General features: G+C 50.5%; 1 pseudogene; it reads left to right on the forward strand.

Moving 5' to 3' along the window:
• LOC119102875 (homeobox protein orthopedia-like) overlaps positions 1-21,395 on the forward strand; it is an 87,663-nt pseudogene that overhangs the window by 57,895 nt on the left and 8,373 nt on the right.

Raw genomic sequence — 21,395 nt, forward strand, 5'->3', positions numbered from 1 at the left:
GAGAGAGAGGAGAGAGCGGAGGGAGAGAGAGAGGAGAGAGAGAGGGGAGGAGGGAGAGAGAGAGAGCTGAGAGAGAGAGAGAGACGTGAGAGACGGATGGGAGAGAGAGAGAGAGAGAGAGAGGAGGAGAGAGAGGAGAGGAGCGAGAGAGAGAGAGCGCGAGAGAGAGAGAGAGGCCGAGAGGAGAGAGAGGAGAGAGAGATGAAGGCAGACGAGAGATGGAAGAGGAGAGAGAGCGAGAGGACGAGAGAGAAGTAGGAGAGGAGAGAGAGAGAGGAGAAGAGAGAGGAGCGATGAGGAGAGAGAGAGATAGGGAGAGAGAGAGAGAGCGAGGTAGAGAAGGAGAGAGAGGAGAGAGGAGAGAGGGATGAGGGAGAGCAGAGCGGAGAGAGAGAGAGAGGGGGGGAGAGAGACTTTGCGCACAAAGATTTGGGTGCAGGGACTCGCGATAGAAAGAGGGAAGAGATTTGCATCTCTGTGTCGGAAAATTTGCGAAAAATTCTGCGATATGAAATTTTTCGGCCAACGTGAGGCGTACGAAGAAATGCACAATGAATATATGCCATCCGAAATTATGTCTGGTTAGCCTGTGACATGCTGTTGTTAGTGCAAACGATGCCGGGAATGTTCTTACGATGCTACTATCCTAAGTCCCTTTAGACATAACTAATGATCGTCGTGGGCTTCCCAACGAGAACGAGATTTATCCTGTTCAGGGGTATTATCTGCTATATTGTGAGCAATACGTACCCGCCATTTTATCATCTTTCTCGCTTTATCATGCATCGCCGCGCCGCTTGTCCAAAGCAGGCTGCATGAGCCAGCCGGGAGTGGGCCGAAGTGCCCCCTGGTGATGCTCCGTACGAACGCTGGACACACACCCCACAGGGGAGTCCCCGAGAGAGCAAGGCCTCGGCGGATTGTCCTCCAAGCGCATGTACTCTTGTCCCATCGCTATCCTTTCCTCTTCATCCCATTGCCCAGAAATTGTCATGACTGGCCGAAAGAGCTTAACACCAAATAACCAAGTGACCAGACGATGCATCCTACTTTCCGAAGCCAGCTCAATACTCTGAAATGAGATCAGAAACAGCATGTTTCGGTTAGGATGGACAGACTCGTTTACTGAAACCCTTCGTGACTGTACCGAAGTTCGTCACCAAGTTTTCTCCATAAAACGGCAGCATCAACATCGATTAGGGCGCAGTCTGCACCATCAAGATCCACTCCTCTCCTTCACTCTGCTTCGGTTTCGTAACTACCTTTTTGCTGGCCGCACAAAGTTTGCCATGGATGCATCCGTAGCCGTCATACAGGAGGCAATCACATCATTGCACAGCACTTCTGAATCCGATACCTGGTACTGAAGGAGAGAATCGGACCCATATATTTCATTTGGCTGCCCTAGCATTTTGTTTTGCAATCTTGATCTTCCGCAACTGAGAGCGCCTTCTGCTCCCCACACGGCGCCATTCGGCTGCCGCCGCTCCGCCCGCCACCAACGTCGGCTGCCCGGCTAGACGGCGGCGCGGCGGCGCGGCGGCGGCGGCGGCGGCGGCGCTCGGGGACCGGCCGGCTGCCGCCAGACGCTCCCAACACGCCTCTCACATTAGCCGCCGTATCAAAAATGGAGCCTCCCCGACCGGGGCGCCGGCCGGCCCTTCGCGCACGCCTCCCCGGCCCGCACGAAGTCCGATCGAACGGCGCGCTTTCGCGGTTGGGGGAGTTCCAAATGTCGTATGAATTGCCCGAAAGCCGATCGTAAAGAGAAAAATTGTCTGTTTTTCCTCTGTCTTAGAAGCCATGGCCCTGCTGCCTCCTTCGCGCCCCTTGCTTCGCCAGTGGGCCCGCAGGCGATTGGTCTTCGATGTTCAGGCTACGGACAGCTTTCTGTCGAACATGTGGAGAATCCCGGTATCCCGCCGGGGCCTTCATCGGTTCAGAGGCACTGCGGTCTCATCGAAAGCCAGAGCTGATTCAGGGTATTGGGGTCCCATCGGAAACCAATCTGGTTTAAGGGTTCCGCGATTTTGCCATGGCGTATCGTCTATTTTAAGTGGAGGGGGTTGAGAACAAAATGTTATTTTCGTGTTGGCCCTTTCCATTTGCGTCATAGGGTTACGTTAATTTCTCCCGAGATCAACTGCAGGTGCCGCTGTCGTCCGGCCCCTCCGCCCGCTACCGGTGACACTTCTGAGGCCCTGCCATGGAAGGAGAGCTGACTCAGAGGCCTGTGGTCCCATCAGAGGATGTGCTGCCACGGAAGGAGAGCTGATTCAGAGGCCTGTGGTCCCATCAGAGGATGTGCTGCCACGGAAGGAGAGCTGACTCAGAGGCCTGTGGTCCCATCAGAGGATGTGCTGCCACAGAAGGAGAGCTGACTCAGAGGCCTGTGGTCCCATCAGAGGCTGTGCTGCCACAGAAGGAGAGCTGACTCAGAGGCCTGTGGTCCCATCAGAGGCCGTGCCGCCAGAGGAAGGGAGCTGACTTAGAGGCCCATGGTCTCATAAAGCGCCGCGCCTGAGCCATTGACCGTTAGCTGTTTGCACGGGCCCCTGGACGTACACCCTCGTGACGCGAGACACTCACTAGTGACGCGAAATGTTCCATTTCACGTCACATTCCGAAAAGCGAAGATGTTCCATTTCCATAAATTTTGAATGAACGACAAAGGAGATGTGTGAAGCCGGAATCAGTAACCAGTCTAGCACTGGACAAGGACTCTTATCACTACTGTGGATCTCATTTTCCATTTACCTCCATAACTTCAATGTTTAGCTTGGTCTTCAGAGCGTCACGCTGTTCCCCGCCTCCTGGCCACACCGGTCCGCACGCCATATGGGGTGTCGTGCCGGGGGCTCCCGGTTTCCCGGACATCATTGCCCCCGCACGTCCGCTGGCGCTTTAAGAACAGGCCTCCAAACAGCATCTGTGTGACCAGGTGCCGCGAGTCAACATGACGTTTTGGCCCGTGGCAGCGCTTTCGGTGTGGCCCGAGACTGCTACGTCTGCCGTCGCGATCACACAGCCTGCACGGCACGGGGCACACAGCTCGAGCTGAGAAAGACGTCTCGCTGAGCATTACGTGGGCGGCAGGGGTTTGCATTGCGGTCGACTGGTAACGGCTGTAACATAGCGAAAGGTGGCGCGAAACTACGTGTCGTAGCACAATGTTGTGTTCAGCACTGTTTCAAAACACGTGATTAGGCAAATACCGAAATTAGGTCACGAGGCATTGCCTTCTGTAGAAGGCATCCGTGGATGCAGCCTGCAATGCGACGTTATCACATGCTCGCCCACGCTTGCAGTCAGGCTGCTGACATTCAGACGTGATCAGAGCGACGCCAAAGCGGGCAGAGCATTTCGTCTTCATGCCAGAGAGGAAGTTACCATCAGGGGCAAGACATCCTTGGAGGAGTTGGAATTGATATAACGAAGAGAAGCCTTCAGCCGCTGGTTTTTCGGCATTATGAGCTCAAAGTTCTTAGGTAGAGTAAACGATCTTTAGTATGCAAGGAGGTGTTGGGTAAACGACGTCGCAGTGCAAAATTTAAGAAATCGCGATAACCAACACGTTTAGGCATTCATATAAGGTCGTGGAAAACAAAAGCAAGGTTGGTACTGCATGTCGAGGGATGAGTTAGCTACTCTCTGCTGCTCTATGGCTCGCAGCTGGCTGGAGTTAGGTTCGGCGGGTGCCCGTTGGTCTGGGGTGGCGCCAGTAGGTCACCCGACCCTGGCTGGGTGGCGCCAGTAGGTCACTCGACCCTGGCTGGGCGGCGCCAGCAGGTCACCCGACCCTGGCTGGGTGGCGCCAGTAGGTCACCCGACCCTGGCTGGGTGGCGCCAGTAAGTCACTCGACCCTGGCTGGGCGGACAGCTCCTCAGGATAAGTGACGACACGTCACCAATGTAGAAAGCATTCGCCATCAGACCGCCACGTACGTGTTGGCCACGCAGAGTGAGCTAAGGAGTGAGTGATCGATCGGCTTTTGCTGATACCAGGGACAAATGCGCCCGGCACGTTCTGCTCGGACTGACGGCGAGCTCGTCCGTCTTGCTCATGCGACGGTTGATGCCTGCGCGGCTGTCGATTTGGAAGCCGAGAATCAACAACTGGCTGCTGATAGGACACATTCACATGACGTCACAATAGTCCGATCGCATGTTTCTCACATTTCCCCACCTCTTCTGGCCTTTTGTAGCGAAAAAATTGTGCACGAGCGTGCGGAATACGCGCGTAAAAAGGTGAATGCCCCGATCGTACCTTTCCATTTCCCCGCACCAGAAACGCTGCAGCCGCGATGGCGCCTCCTAGCGACAGAGCATCCTCCGCTGCTCGCGATATTTTAGGATATATGGGAGCCGCAATTTTGCAGCTGCTTTTGCACCCCGGTACATGCGCGAAGTGTGATTAGTACATAGGGTGGTAGTAGTTCACGTGGTCAGCGGTCAACCGCCGGTACGGCCAGTACAGTCGCAGCTGTGTAATCCTCATAAATAGCAAGCCATCCTTAGGATGGGATATAAGTGGTGTTCCATAGAATGGGACACAACTCGTGGGACGAAACCAACGTTGCATGATTGCTTGGCGCAACTTTGGCACCACTCACGAACCGGGGCCGTCACAAGCTTCCAGCGATCCGTCTTCCCGCCGGCCATCCACCTCTCTGCAAACACACGCCGGGATCGAACGAAACTATTCAGACTGGTCATTTTTTGGTTTGCAATTGTTCCGGGTTATGATCTTTCCAATAGACATCAGTGGGAAAAGAAAATGCGCAGGTTCGATACTGAAGTACGACAGTGCTGATGACAAAGTTAGCGCCTGATCGGCTCAGGAACGATTGACAATCCCGCCAGCTTGAAACGCCTTCATAAACCGCCCCCTTACATACCTACATACATTTCCACGCGCTAGTCCGTTCAGCGGTGATAGGCAGAGAGGGAGGAAGCGAGCGAGCGGGCCTCAACGAAGCTCACCCAACTGGCTCATGTGCCACGAAGCAAGTTCCCGCCGGTCTTGCAGAGCGCCACCTGCCGGGGCTGCTGGGTGCCCACGCGCTCCACAAGCTTCTCCCTACCGACGTTAATGGTGAGTAACGAGCCGAAGTGGGCGTGAGCCTACACGACAGGTCCCAGGCTGGCGGGGACACTGCGCGGGCCGGGCAGGGTCATGTGACCGGCGTGACCGCGAGTCATGACTCTGGCTTAGATCTGCGACCCCCAAATACCGATGGGCGGCGCGGACCGGCGGAGCGAGAGCGAGGCATAGCTCGTGACTCGGACCAGCACAACGGCCCTGGTGTGCTAGTGAGACCGGCGGAACGAGTGCGAGGCATAGCTCGTGACTCGGACCGGTACGGCAGTCCTGGTGTGCTAGTGAGACCGGCGGAGCGAGAGCGAGGTAAGCTCGTGATTCGGACCGGCACAACAGTCCTGGTTTGCTAGTGAGACCGGCGCGGGAGTGCGTCACGACTCGTGACTCCGACCGAGGCCGACGTCAGCAGGGCGCAGCTAAGATGGCGGCGGAGCCGGGCGGGACGCTGCCCAGAGTCGCGACAGCTCGATTGGTTCCTCGAGACACGAGAGCGTGCCTCTGGTGCGGCTGGCTTCTTGCAGCGAGGTGCTGCGGGAATGGTGCCGAGTCACACCTACGTCTGCCACACCTAAATATTCATAGCACACATGTATATTCAGGGGCCTTGAAGATGAGGAAGAAGTGAGCGATGAGACTTCGTTATCGATCGGTTACTGCAGGCAAATATTGCACTTCTCACAATGCAAACGCCAACAGTTGGAATAAACTGCGTTCTCGTCTGGTGAAATTGCTGATCCGTGTACCATCACACAAAGCAGTGGGCTCTCGGTTGCATATTTAAGATTTGTTTTTGTTGTTGAATGGATCCCAAACTGTGAACGTGTTCTGAGCGAGCGGCTACCAGCTACCTAAAGCCGCTTGTTCAACCACGGCTTGGACTATTTTCCTCATTCATGTGCGCAGTTGTTTGTCGTCCGCGATGCAGTTTTTCTGGATCCTGAGGCTGTTCATGGAAACCAGGAGATCTGCACTAGCAAAACGAATGTATCATGACTTCAGAATTCTCAACAATCTTCACATTTACCTGATGTGAAGCCAGGTTGTCGTTATTGTTTCACATCACGCATCTATCACCCGTGAAGTGACGGATGTGTTACCGACTCTGCAGAAACGCGACACTTGCCGAATTTCGCATTTTGGAGTCCTAAAATTCGACATGTCTAAACGACGGAGGCCTTGTGTTGCCGCTGATGTACTTGCACATGGCGTCTCCCCTCATCCCCCCCCCCCCCCTCCCTGGCCGGCTTAGGACGCAGATGTGCTGTTCGACTAATGTGCGCGCGCCCCGTTTCCCACCTCATTGGAAGGCCTGGCTGGTCCCGCAATGGACCGCCGCTCCCCTAGGACGGGTCATAATTCATTTCAAATTAAAACAACCTCCAAATGAGTCCTAAATACACCACCGGGGGACTGCATGATAGTGTATCACACCGAGTGTGAGTCATAATGCGAACGACTGGATTGAAGGATAGGTGGGGCGTTTTAATGCGCGTTTATTCCTATCTTATCATCCCTCAGTCGGGTTACGCATGATCTGTTTTGCTCTAGTGGTCATCTTGGTGAAAACATGCTTTTTGGATAGCATAATGCTACTGAAGTGGCTTACCTATGCAGTCGGCGTAATGTATGTCTGTCGGGCTAATCTAACATATTTCTGCTTTACGTCGAATGGCAGTCACGTCTCATTAATGCGTGCTTTTTTCTGAAGGGTGTAATAATTGTAAATATGGAGTTGCTATGCTGACATCTTAATAATGCTGCCGTGAAATGCAGCATGCCGATGCGCCCGCCATTGGTGACCGCTTAAAACCAGGAAGCATTCGACCTGGTGTAGCACTGATTGATACCCTCATGCGACTTGCCGTAACGATTCTAACCATAATGCCACCTACAAATGTCATTCATCCTAGCCATACGAAGAAAAAAAAAACAATTCAATATAGCCGCTTTTCTTTCTCCCAATTGCTGGGGCAAGAATGGGACACGGGATATTGTCGATATAAGCAGGCGCAGCCATGACCTGTGGGTTTTCGGTACTGTGAGCTCTCGTGATAAACAACTGGCGTTCTATCTACCAGATGGCACTGATGTACCATGTAAACATGGCACCAAGCAACCGTGGGCTCTTTCATGAGAATATTCCATGTTTCAACGCAGTGCTACTGGCTAAAGGCAAATATTCACCTATGCTCACAGCCACTCGTGCTCACGGCGAACTGGCACCGCAACTACTGCCACGGAATCAGAACCATTAACTTGTCGTGTATTGGGTTCAGCACAAGAAGTCATAGCACACAGCATTCCTTGCACTCCTCTCCATCACCGATTCTTTCTCTTCGTCTCAAGTGTCCATCTGCATCGTTAAATCGCGTTACAACTTGCATTACTGTGAAAGACTCTGCTGCCGTTGACGCGCCAGCTTGCTTCCGCAAAACAGCGCTGAGCTATAGGCGCGCTTAGCCCAAACCAGATTAGGAATGGTAACATATGGGAGGGAATTGGGCGGACATTAGCGCGGCGGAGCGGCAGCACCTGACGTGTGGGGAGAGTTATGCCCCGTTCTTTGGTGAACTACCGCCAGCCGTCCGAGAAATAGGCTGGGAAGTTCGGCCCAGCGGCGGAAAGTTTCATCCAAGTTAACGAGGCGGCCCGAGCGGCGTCGGAACCGTCGTCGCCGTTGATATACTCCTCTCCAATGGTTAATGGCACCGATTCTTTGTGGTCGGCACTGAGGATCATCCTCAATGCGGACGCCTTGGAGGCAGCTGCTAGTGGAGCTTTAAAGCGCAGGATTCCCGGAATTGAACGAACTTCCCTTTTTATTTGATTTAAATGACCTGCAAAAAACATTTAAAGATGAAGATGTTTACAGTCTGATATATTTCCTCCGATTCAGATTGTGCAATATTTGATGACTTCCTGTCTGAAATTTGGCTGAAACTGTTCTCGACTGAATGTAAATCGCATTGAAAGCATTCTTCTACCTTTCGATTAAATGTACCCCGCATGGCTTGGGTAACAGCATGGATTACGCCTGCCGATTCGTTATGTGTGCAGCGGCCACTTACTGCCATGTTTTGCGACAGCGGTCATGTCAGTATGTGAGTCACTGTCCTGAGGTAACCTTTAATTTTAGACAAGTACTTTTTCAAGCATTTCCTCCTTTCCCGCGAATATAACGTTTCTCTGTTCAGACAAGTTAAGAACTCTTTTCCTTTTTATGAACCCTTTTCGTAGGATACAGTGGACATTTTCTATCTGGCAGTTGATGATAGACAAGTACATGCCCCGTGATTTTGAAATTCATGGTTGGTATCATTCCAAGACCGGCCCTTTTTTTCTTGTTGCTTCTTGATCCACGTCACAGGTAATGTTCGTTGTGTGTTGCCATTTAGTGTTAGTCCAGAAACTTCTCGAGAACAGTTGAATGCTGTAATCACTCTTGCTAGCAATGTCTCATTAGAACAAAAAGTGTTCGCGCCCTCTGAGTTTTGAGCGATTTTGTGCGACAGTTTATGTTCATGGCTACCGTTTTACCGCTTTACCTAGAAATGTCTTCGAGGGGCACCAGGAGCAAAAAAACATGCTGTCGTATTTCTGCGCAACCCCGCATCCCTTGGACCATCACCGTGCTGGCTGTGACGTCACACTCGAGTGACGTCGGTCCGGCCCCGGGCCGTAGCGGCCCGGTGACACCGACCCGCCGCGCCCTCGGACACCCGGAGCACGTGGGGGACTCGGCGGGGGGATCCCGGGCCGGACTGCCCCCCGCGGTGACATTAACGGCTAATATCGGCATCAGCGACAGAATGGTAATGCTCTGGCTGGCTTACCGCTCTCCAGGGGGCGGCAGGATTGGATGTTGGGCGAAGATAAATGTTGTAATTGATCTGGCCTGAGGCCGGCAGGGAGTCATAGGCGTCAGACATCGTCGTGTTCAGTGCTGAACGTGAACAGTGAATTGGTGACATTGAAGTGGTATGACGTCGGACGACGTTAACTCAGTTACACTTCTGGCGGGCGCACACAATTCACTGCTGTTAATATCAGCGTACGGGTCAGCATACGCTTGGCGAAGTCCTTTGCAGAATGTTTTAATGTATGCATTTCGGTGGGCGACTGAAGGTAAACGGTGGATCGCAATCAACGGTGGTCACATAAAGGTCGACAATTCTAACTGCACAATGGCAGTAGACCACGTGCCAAAATCCCAAGCCTTTGGGTGATTGTCCCAGAGCTCTTAAGAATGTTACGCTCATGCAGCTGATCTATCACCAGCCGTAGGCCATATAGCCGAAGTCCTTTGCTTAAAGAGATGAGCGTTGTCGTGCGAATTTTGCTAGCCCAAGCGTCGTCCATTGGGTGGCATGCATTAGGAACTGACGTGAAGTCTTACTGTGCTTGACTTCAAATGTATTTTAAAATCTTCCATCCCTGCTGGACACAGAGCTAAGATATCCGTGTTTTGCTTCGAACACGTCAGGATTTGCTAGCTCCGTGCTTTTAAATACGTCATTGAACTGTTCTCTCTTAAGATATTATATTATTCATGGTTCAAGGAATCGGGCCCGCAAATGAAATTTTATAAATGATAGCTCTTTTAGAGGCAACGAACAATTTTGCTTTCAATGAGCAGCTTTTAGAAATTCGGTGAAACCCAAATATTAGATGTTTGTCCTTTGTATGTCCTGCCATCAGCTGTAGCGGCGGGAAATCTGTCACTGGCATGAGTGCCGCCTGCAAATATGCAAAATTTGTTCAGGCTGTATGACAGAGAACATTCCTGAAGGAAAGGATAAAAAATGAGCCCGGTGGTTACGCTGTAGGTTTCCGGGTATCTACAGACCAAAGAACTGTTTTGTTTTGATAGCAATTATCCTTTCAAGGAAACACAAGTGTTCTTCTGCCATAAAATAAGTGTTGGTCGCATGATGTCGCACATGATGAGTCCTTAAAGACTTTTGTGGCAGGGCGGTTGTGACTTGCCTTGCTTCGCCTGCAGCATGGTATTGTGCCACTTAAAATGCACATATTTTTGTGCTCTAGAAAGTTCGATACCATTCTATGTCTTTCACAAGTACCTAAATATTATGTCAAAGTGGCTGATCCGGGAATGGGTAGACACGAATGGTGCTGCATCAGTGAAAGCTCGGTTTATTTCACAGTCTCTTGTTTTTGCTGCCATTTGCATCATTGATCATGCTTTGGATTTTTCAAAATTTGGAAAGCGAGATAAGCGTAGAATACAATAAGCTATAAAACAAACGTGTTTTGCCCAAAATTCAAGACGGACAACGTTTTGTCAAAAAAAATAGGGATTCCAAATGCACAAGCAGTGGAACTGACTTACGTGTCTTGTCACAGTTGAGTTATTTGCTCAATCCGCTGCAGTTAATGAGCGTGATGATTACCAATGGCAATGAAAGAAAAGTCCAGTCGCAATCAAAATCAATGGCAGGTAGATGCATTTTATGCCAGGGATCTGCTATTCAGCCAACTAGCAGTGTTCCAGCGTTAGCACGGGCGCCGATCACTGGGACCGCCAAGCTCGTTCTAAACTAAGAGTGTTGTGCGGTGACTGATGACCTCCGCATGACATGCACGATGCACGAACTGCTTCTGTCATGAGGAGTGTCCTGGTAGCCTTGCCTCAGCAAGTTTGAGCAGGTCAATGAGCTCTCCCTCAACACGGCTAGCAGCTCTCTAAGACAGCTGGTGGCCAATGCTGTGGTCATAAAATCGTCGTGGAAGTTCGAGACGGTCTTACAGTCTCCGAAGCTTTGGTGACCCAAGTCTGTCAACATGGACCGCGGATGGATAATGCTAGGGAATATTACCTTGAATCGAATAGCTTAATAATAGCGCCATAATCGAGCACGTGAATGCAAGTAATCACCTAAAACTCACGGATAGATATGCAAGAACAACAGGAGAAAGGGGCCAGAATCCGAACATGTAACGATATTTAGTTCAGCAACGCCTCCAGCCCCGCCACGGGCATCCCTCGAGAGATTTAGGTACTGCAAGTGAGTGCTAGGGTGGCCAATTTTGCACGGCCAGTTTGCCAGCACCTCAACATTATACGAAGGCTCCGTGACTGAAAATTACACATGTGCATATTTACTAAATGATGAAAATGCATTGGATAGAGTAGTCCTTTCCACTTAAAAGTACTACCAATAGTTAGAATTGATCTTATTATTGCATCCCATGGTTATTTCATTATCTTGAAATATAGAATCATTCCCATTAAACCATTGCAAGCCCTGTATGACGCGTAATTTTTGGGAGCATATTTGATTGTCACGATCAACTTCCAGCACTGAACAACAAAAACTAATTACTGTATCTTAAGCTCTCCTTGTTTGTCTGCGTTCTTCCGTGTTCCTTGAGAGTGACATGCCAGCCCCGTGAAGTTTCCTGTAAGGGCTTATGGAATCGGGGCGCACTAATTTGGCTTTTTATTGCATTCTTCCTTAAACAGGCGGGTGATTGCGACTCCAACAAGCATCTTTTGAAATTATGATGAATTCTAGAAGACAGAATTGTTGCAAGTTTTGCTCAAGGTATTTGGCCATAACGCAACTAACCTAACGCTATCAGAATAAAGTTTCACTAGAGCGTACTCGCCTTTAATGCGTCTAACACCAAGGTCGTACAATGGCACAGTTATCGCATCGTAACCCTTGCCTTGATTCACTGATTTCGTGACGCAAACTGATGGGAGGGAGGAGTGGCATAGCCCACAACGGACGGACAGAGAACCCAAGCCATGCCTGTGTTGATCAGGCATTATCCGTTTGGCACGTGCCAGTGTGCAGGCATTTGTACAGAACCGCCACAGACTATGTCACAGGACCGCCACGCTCACGGCCCAGGATGTCCAGGATGCACGCGTCACGTCCAAGGATCACGTCAAGGATGCACGCCGAACGGCGAGGCGTCATGGTCTATTCCGTAAAAAATAACACCGTCGACTGAGCGCCCTCTCCAGTGTGTCCCACGGGATACATCATCCGAGGGAAGGCGCCGTCCAGCCTACCGCGGCTGCCTGATGCACACGCTGCTGATTATTTCTGAACTGTCGCCGAGCAGCTGTGTCCCCCCCCCCATTCTGCTGCGTCAGGGCGGGTAGCGCTGTACACGGCCCTAGGATACCATGCCCGATAGGTCTCTCGGCGGCGTCGGCCCCGCACGCTCGGTCTCGAGCCAGCGCCCTTCTCTGCTCCGTGTCACCTCCAGCCGAGGCCGACGGCGCGCCTCCGTGGCGCACTAATAACTGGCCCGCTAAGGCCGCGTCAGTCCGCGCAATCCCCGAACGGCGGGCGTGGGCTGGGCGCCGACTAGCATGGCCTTCCCCGGAGACAAATTGTTGCCGTGCCACCGGCTGCATGCCAATGAGTCCTCAACTGACGGACGACAGGGGCAGGCGCGGCGCTGAACAAAACGAATTGGAACGAACAACGAAGGAGAGCTGACGATTAGAATATGCGGTGGGGGTGTGCGAGTGTGATAGCTGTTGAATTGATTTTGCATCGATAACCGGGTGGAATGAATAACTGCAGCCTTAGCATTAGGTCGGACGATTGTTCAAACAAACCGAGAACCAGGCACGCATTGCCATTGCTGAGACCAGAGATAAGAACGCATGTCGTTACGGAGACAGACGGGAGACTGGCGGCGGGATGTCAGGCGTTCACAGCGCATGCATTTTGCGTTCTGTGGTGCGCATTCCAAAAAAGGCAGGCGTTATGTTATGAATTTGGGAAAGGGTGATGCAATAGGGAGTCCAGTTTCGCATTTATGTGACAAGACGGACTACAAAATTCGTGCCTACCAAAAGGTGATAATTATTTTGTTTTGGTTTATTTCGGATCAACAATTCAATGACGATGCTTTTGTGCCAAGTAACAACTAATTGTTTTCCGTTGTTCATCCAGGGATGCGCCAGAGGATCGAGATTTCGGGCAAAAGTAGGCTAAGCTTATGTTTTCAGCACTCCAATGGCAGTCCATTGAAGTCTTATCATCTAATGAACCACATCAATTTGTTTGCCTATGACCTATAAACCTATAGGCACATATCAAAAACCTATAGGCATATGGCTTAGCGATACAGAAAAAGGAATTTGCTTAAACGCGAGCAGAAAAAGAAATATCGTTAAAAGCGGAATAAATTGTGAGTGCGTCAAAACTTCACCTTCTTAAAACTAAATGAGTAAAATAAATGCCTTCTTGCGTCGCTGGATCGAAACAGAGTGAGGGAGTGCGCACGACGTGACGAGCAGGTACTCATTTGTTCGCGTGGGGCGTGCGCTTGTATCATTGGGGCTTTGCGTCAAAAGCAAGCGTTGCTCCATTTTAAGCAAACTTTTCGTTGAAAGGAAGTCTGCTTATTTAAATTGCAGCCTCTGAACCCCCGATATAGGCCTGAAGTACGGTGGTCTGCGGCTAAATAGAGTACATTGCACGAACAAGGCAGTGAATTTCACAGCAATGGACCACAGCCGCCAGCACTGGGGTTGAGCTTCAAACTCCCATCGCACAAAGAAGGGTATAACGGACACCTTTGTATCTTCAGTGCAACAATGATATGCATTTGCATGATAGAAACGTCACCGGCCTTTTTCCGCGCTTAAGGTACGCAAAGAATTTCGGATTTGGCTTAAGATTAAGGGTAGCTTACTTTTCATCAGCTTTGCTGTTGAGAAGAAGGCACATTATTCAATTTCAATGCAAATTCTGCAACCGAATAGTTCTTACAGGCACTAGATCAAATGTCTAGGTTTAAGCTTCAATGATCCGCAATCAGCTAAAATGTTTTAAACAGGCAAGAGACCGTACGGAATGACGAGAAGCAGGTAGTAAATGTGCTATCCAGAATTTTGGTCATATAGACACTATCGATCGAATGTTGCTGACCGTGTCATCTGATCATCCGCGTCATCCGCGTCATCCTAATCTTAACGGTGGCCTTCTCGTTTATGAAAGGGAGCCAAAAGGATCTCGTGATTCAAAGCAAGGTGGAACTGGTTCACAGGGGAGGTTTTCTGATCTAGCAAACGTATCCCTTCAGAAAGCGAAAAAGTAGAAACGAGCCTCCTGAACCCAATTAAGGGCCTCCTAGCCCAGACCCCATTGCCTTACGTCCATCGGGGCCCCGGGCCATGTGTCCCTCCTTATCAAATTTATGGCATGTATATATGTACGTGACTGAATGTTGACGGCTTAAGGCTCCAGGTAGACGCATCAAAGTAATAGGATTGGAAACACACAATGTCCTTTTACAACACTCGGCTTTCAATTAGATTTTTAGGCTGAGCCCCTTCCGTTGAGAAATCATGTGTACGCCCCTGGCCCCTGTATGTGAAGGCCCCTGGCTCAACCATGGGGCCTTCCAGATCTGAATTTTGATTAACACGCGCTCGGGTGGGGGGGGGGTCAAGTTCCCCCCCCCCCAGGTTTTTCCAGAATGGTTTTCGAACGGCGCGGCGTAGCTACGCCAAATTTTGCATAGCTGCAGAAAATTGAATAGCGAATCGTTTGGTGAAAAAACAGATGCATCTTGTGAGGTCGCTGACCTATGGCAGGTCAAAGCCAGGCCATGGTTTCAGCGAAGCCAATTTCTAGGGAATCGTTCAATCTGATGCAACAACGGACTGTTATACGATGCCATATATCTCTGAAATGCTTTTTTAGACAAAGCAATCGAAAACTGAAATTTGCATTTGTGTGTGAAGGCTCCTGTCCGTGCTCTTCGCCCTATCTAGAACCGCGCGCTGTGCTGCGCCTGAGAGGAGGTTCGCAATCGACGAACTAGAGCGTCAGTGGCGGTGGGAACGACACCGTCGCATGCATGGAGCCCCCACATCATCATTGTGTGCTTAAAACACAAGGCGGCATATACAAATATACTAAGAAATGAACGAGACACACGACTGTACATGTGTGCAACTAAGCTGCAGAGTGCATTGTGTGTCGCGGTGCATGTTGGTTTGCCAATTTTATGCACTACTACTAGCATTGGCCCGATAAACATAACTAGCATACAGAAAGGGTAAAAAGTGCTCATACCTATTATTCTTTCATGGCACGCATGAAAAAAACACTTCCGTTTGAAAAATTCGCATGGCGTTATTTTGCTTGAACTTTACAGTGCTGTTCATCTAACATTTTGAATAAGAAAGTAAAAAGAGCACCATTGTTTTTTATTGTCTCGCTTTGTGGAAAGCCTATGCAAAGCGTAATGCTATTTCCAACATCAGTTTAAGGCTTTCTAAAAACAATTACTTGGCATTGGTGTATTGTACCTATATATGTACCTTTGACTCGCTTTTGGTATTTCCATTCATAGAAGATTGCTGCTTCGACACTCAACGTATTCGTGCCGAACGCGAATGTACAATGTCATTTGAACACTTGTTACCTCGATCAATTTTCACTTTCGCCCTACGGTAGTCTTTTTCGCCTTTGCCCCCCACTGTAGGAAGGGGGACGGGCCCCTAACGCCTCACGAAAAACGATATTGCAAAGCTCTCGTTAAACTGCGTGATGTGGATATAGCTGCACAATGGTGACTGTGATCTTTGGTAGGTAAAAACACGTCAAAAAGGTCAAAATAGTACTTTATAGACGCCTCTTGTCATCTAAAAAACTAAGCATGCACCTTCAGCGCAGAAAACTGCGTTGAAAAGCTCGTGGAAGGCTCTATTAGGTATTTACTTGTAAACATCGACACACGTGACCTGAGCTATATCATATCAGGTTAAACGAGTGAAGGCAGCTATTGAACTTGTTCGTTAAGCTATATCAAAAACAAACAAGCCACGTCAGAGGAGTGAACTAGGTTCGAAAAGCCTTTCAGATACGTACGAAATGTGCCATTGAGGCTTAAATCGTATTTACTTTAAACGATCAAATTCGGTCATAATTGTTAAAATTTGGCCTAGCCGATGATTGGATCTTGAAAATGTCACTTAAGTGATAGAAGTGTACTGAACACTGATATAAAGAAGAATAAGATCAAGACTTTTTTGAAAAGCGAATTCCTGCGAGAAGCAAGCATGAATTGTTGCTTTCAGCAAAGTACTACCGACATAACTTTGAAAAACATTGCATCGATCATAAGCCGTGAACTTACAAAATCCACATTATTATAATAATTGCAACAATAATGTATACTCAGGTGCATGCAATCTCAGCACAAAGCTCAAAACTGCCCAAAGGTTTTTCCAGGAGACCTTAGGTGTCTCCGGGGGTAATGGGCTCTCGGGGGTCTAGCTGTAGGGCTCTCGTAGAGTGATGGCTCATGATATGCCAATCGCCAGAGAACACCGACATCCATTTGCATGAGATCGCATGTTACATCTCGCCTGGTCAATGTTCTGAAAAGCAGTCAATTAATGAGAAATGTTTGAGGGCGTAAGTGTCGTGGTTGCTCAGGACCCACCAACGGCGTTGCATTTTGAGAATGCAGCTTGCTTCCCAAAAGTATACAGAGCTCCGCAGGTGGTTGTCCACCTTTCGCAGACCACAAGGGCCAACAAGCTGTATCCTGACAGCCCCTTTCAGGCCGCAGAGAGCAGGGCGTAGGTCTGCGCTGTCAGCCTGTTCTTACAAACTCAAGTGGGCAAAACTTTGAGCGCGTTGTCGACACCTCTCTTGCCACTGGGGACCAGGCGAGCCGTAAGGTGGCCGCCTCTCGCAGACGGCGGAGGAGCTGCCAGGCATGAGTTGCCCGCCTTTCATAATCAGTAGGGCTGGGGAAAGTGTAAGCTAACCTCACACAGGTAGCAACCAGCTGAGCGAGATGTAAGTTTTCCATCTCTCGCCAGCCGCAAACAGCCGGGGAGATGTAAGTTCTCCACCTCTCGCCGGCCGCAGACAGCCGTGGAGATGAGAGTTATCCACCTCTCGCCGGCCGCGGACAGCCGAGGAGATGTGAGTTCTCTACCTCTCGCCGGCCGCAGACAGCCGAAGAGACGTGATTTCTCCGCCTCTCGCCGACCGCTGAGAGCCGTGGAGACGTGAGTTATCCAGCTCTCGCGGGCCGCAGACAGCCGAGGAGATGCGATTTCTCCACCTCTCGCCAGCCGCAAACAGCCGAGGAGATGTGAGTTCTCCATCTCTCGCCGGCCGTAGGCACTCCTCCCCGGCCGCCGGCCGAGGAGATGTGATTTCTCCGCCTCTCGCCGACCGCTGAGAGCCGTGGAGACGTGAGTTTTCCATCTCTGGCGGGCCACAGACAGCCGAGGAGATGCGAGCTCTCCACCTCTGGCGGGCCGCTCAGCGCCGGTGAGGTGTGAAGCGGCCACCTGTCGCAGACGGTCGTAAAACAGGCGCCGCCGGCTACGGCGCGGTGTTGACTCGGCGTGCCGTGTTTGGGCAGGGGAGCGGGATGACTCCCGCTGACCGCACACGTCAGACGTCACTGGCCCGCCGGCGTGTACGACCTCGTACCCCTCCCGCTGACCGCGCACGTCAGACGTCACGGGCTCGCCGGCGTGTACGACCTCGTACCCCTCCCGCTGACCGCGCACGTCAGACGTCACGGGCTCGCCGGCGTGCACGACATCGTACCCCTCCCGCTGACCGCGCACGTCAGACGTCACTGGCCCGCCGGCGTGTACGACATTGTACCCCTCCCGCTGACCGCACACGTCAGACGTCACGGGCTCGCCGGCGTGTACGACATTGTACCCCTCCCGCTGACCGCGCACGTCAGACGTCACGGGCTCGCCGGCGTGCACGACATCGTACCCCTCCCGCTGACGGTACACGTCAGACGTCACTGGCCCGCCGGCGTGCACGACCCCGTCTCCCTCCCGCTGACGGTACACGTCAGACGTCAGGGGCCGCCGCTGCGCACAACACCGCCCCCGCCGCCGCCGGGACTTGGCGCGGATGTGTGACGGGGACTGCCCTCATGCGGCGTGACGGGGTCGCACTGCCGGGACTGTCGGTCGGTCGGGGCCTGAGTGGGCGGGTGGTGGCATGTATGGCATGGTGTGCAGTAACGCGGACATGTTGATCGTGTCACAGAACGCCGGAGCGACGGCCATCTGTGAATCTGATGAACTTGATTACTTTCCTCAAGGGCTTGACACCATTGGACACATATTCAACTAAACACGCCGAATTTGCAGTTCCCTGCTGTTTCACGCGCTATCTTCCTTTTTGCCGCGATCGGACAGCGCCGCTCCGCACGGGGGCGCCGGATGTCATCTGGCTTTGATTTGATTATTTTTTTTGTTGTTGATATTTCCACATAGGTCTTGACAGTGTGCAATAATGCCAGTATTCTAGGCAGCATGTCATGTAATGCAATTGATTCCTGTTGGCTCGTAAAGACTGGGCGCGCCGGCTAGGCGCACCGGGTAGGTCATATTACGCATTCTTTGGGATCAGTTTCATTAATGCGTAAGCTCACTTATGCTAGTCCTCCCAGTTATTTTCAATGACCACTTCTGCTAGACTGGTAGAAGACAGTATGCGTGTAGAGCATGGCTCTTATTGCACAAACCCCTCATTTATGAGGAGCCATACAAGACAACGCCAATGCAGGTTCAATGTGCGGTGCATGTCCGCGTTGATGACAAACGTGAGCCGACGACAAATATCCCATTTGTGCGGGTACTAGAGCAGAGACGGTCGGTGAACACCCTTCGTGCATAGGATGTTACGCATTGATGGGTGCTGAAAACCACGATCGCACCATATGTCTGCTGCCCCGTTAGCTTAGCTAGTAGACACATGTGTCTCTTCAGCGTGTCGCAGTCACGAAGGTTCTCTCCGTGTTCTCGTCCCTGAGACCCCCGATCCGTCCCTAGCAAGACCCGTGAGTGCGGTCCCTTGTGTGACGACAGCTGGCTGTACTGGTCAGGGTAGCGTGGGACAGTCACGTCATAACGTACTTTTGCCTGGCATGTAACAGAGATATTCTCATTGCCGAAACAGGATGGTAGTGCCATCGTCTCCGAAGCATGCTATGCTTCGTATTAAGTCTGACGCTAAAGCCGTCACTGCTGAACATTTTACGACCTTCCTTACGCATGTCTTGTCGTAGAGATGACAAAATTAATACGCTGCCCCGTCGCAAGGCATGCTGGACGCACCAGCCCCACCCTGTACCAGAACGAGGCGCTCACGCGGCCCGGGGGCGTCCTGGCCGCAGGTCTGGTTCCAGAACCGGCGCGCCAAGTGGAAGAAACGGCGTTCAAGTGGCAGCAGTCTGCGACAGCAGGTCGGACTCATGTCGTCACCGCTGACCTCCAGCTGGGGCATCGGCGACGGCTTCTCCACAGCCGACACGCGGTGGTCGCTCGGCACAGGTTGGTGTCGTCGCCGGCTTGCCTACCAATGGCTCTGGTGACAAATGCTTTGGATTATGTCGTCACTCTGGACGTTCAGTGGTGTGATGATTCTGGCACACGTGCTGCTGTAGACTTAACCGACGCTCCTCTGAAGAAAATGACAAGAAATCGAGTACAAACGCCAATGAATGAGGAAATGAATCGTTTTCGCTGGATTTTTGCGTGATTCTTGTGAGTTTTATGAATGAGGTGGAAATGTTTAGGAGCTTGTTGCTTAATAACATTACTTCGACAATCTGAAGTCACTAAGGCGTTCGCGTGATTGCGTTATTGCTCCACACATCTCACCCAGCTTTCCAATGCCGATCCACTCCCCTTGCGAGTCCCAGCTTACTTCGGCCCCGGGTGTAGTAACTTGAGCTTAGCAACGCATATATGACTGGGCTCATAACTGAGATCCGAGGTCATGGTAAAAAGCATGACAATAACGAAAAATGTTTTGGTATAGGATAAGTTTGGACAATGTGTATCTATGTGATCCACGTGAACATCTGTTTTCATGTGTTTGCACCGGCTTGAAACTCATGAAACGTTTTGTTTTTCTTCTCTACCGTCAAAAAGAACAAGAGTGCTCATGTTGACCATGAGGCCTACATCCTGCTCGTACAACTATCTTGCAGGACGTGCCCGTGCTGTGCCCCGCGTGCGTGAAGGTCTAGCTTGCGACAGCATTTAACTTACAAAGCATTTACCTAAATTTTGGTGAAGAGACTGTCTCTGCTGACAATGTTTGTAAGATAAAAAGAAGTCTTATCTATGTGGTTCTCATGATATATATCTCACCATGACCAACTTCTGGAATATTGGAGCATCACATTATTCTTAATAATCTAGTGCAATTTTGAAGTGACACCGTAACAGAGTAGTTACTTTTTTGTTTCGTTTTCTTGACGCCCCAGTGATACACAATTATGTATTTAAATCCCATTTTCCTCAACGCTACGCTTATTTTTCTAAAGTTTGTTGAATAATCTAAATCCAAACGGCTTTCCAGCTGTGGTACCCTATCTGGTAGATTTTTTCAATACGTGCTCGGGCGGAGGGTTACATTGGCCCACAAGAAATTCAGAATAATTTCTGAACTGTGAGGCATACCTACGTGTTTTACTGTATAGCTGCTGGCACTAGAATAGCTGAAGATTGTAGGCTATTCTAGGTAATGGAATACCCGAAGTGCAGAAGTGCATGCTTTACCCACCTGTGTGCAATGCGCGTTTTAACACGCACTCGGGTGGCAGGGGTGGCACTTTGACTCACAAATGTTTTCCAAAATGGTTTGCGAGCGGCGCAGCGCAGCCGCACTCTAATTTGTACAGCTGTAGGAAATTGAGTAGTTTATCTGTAGTATAACGAAATAAGGTTAGCTTGTAAGGCTGCTGACCTATAGCAGGTCAAAGTCAGATCTGCTGTCGGCGAAAGCAACACCCCGGGAACTGTTGATTATGTTTGCGACATCGGAGTGTTGGATGGATTTATACAACTGTGGGATGGTTCCTTAAGTATCCTTGTCCTTAGATAACTGGCATTATAGTGTGATCATAAAATCCCTAGATAACTGACATTCTGATTATAAGTAATTACATTGATCCTGGGTCATTGAGAGAGGCCAGATCCAGCTCAAAACCACTAGGTGTTTTTTCTCGGAAAAACGTCAACAGATTTCTTTTTTTGACTTCGTTGGGGTAAATGAAGGTCACAGACTTAACACTACCGCCAGCAACCCTTTGCTTTCCGGAACAAACAACAATTTGGTGAACTCGTTAACGGTAATCTCATAGCAATATGTCAAGATGATAAATATAACCCTCAGAGTATAACTTCATAGGGATATTATGGTACTCACATAGCTATACTAAGAGTTAACTTAATAGGGGATAGTTGCAGGTAGTTTGATTGTTGTATGATTTGATTGAACGCCTGCTT

Source organism: Pollicipes pollicipes, unplaced genomic scaffold, assembly GCF_011947565.3.
Source record: "Pollicipes pollicipes isolate AB1234 unplaced genomic scaffold, Ppol_2.1 Scaffold_5724;HRSCAF=6776_pilon_pilon_pilon, whole genome shotgun sequence".
NCBI lineage: Eukaryota > Metazoa > Arthropoda > Thecostraca > Pollicipedomorpha > Pollicipedidae > Pollicipes > Pollicipes pollicipes.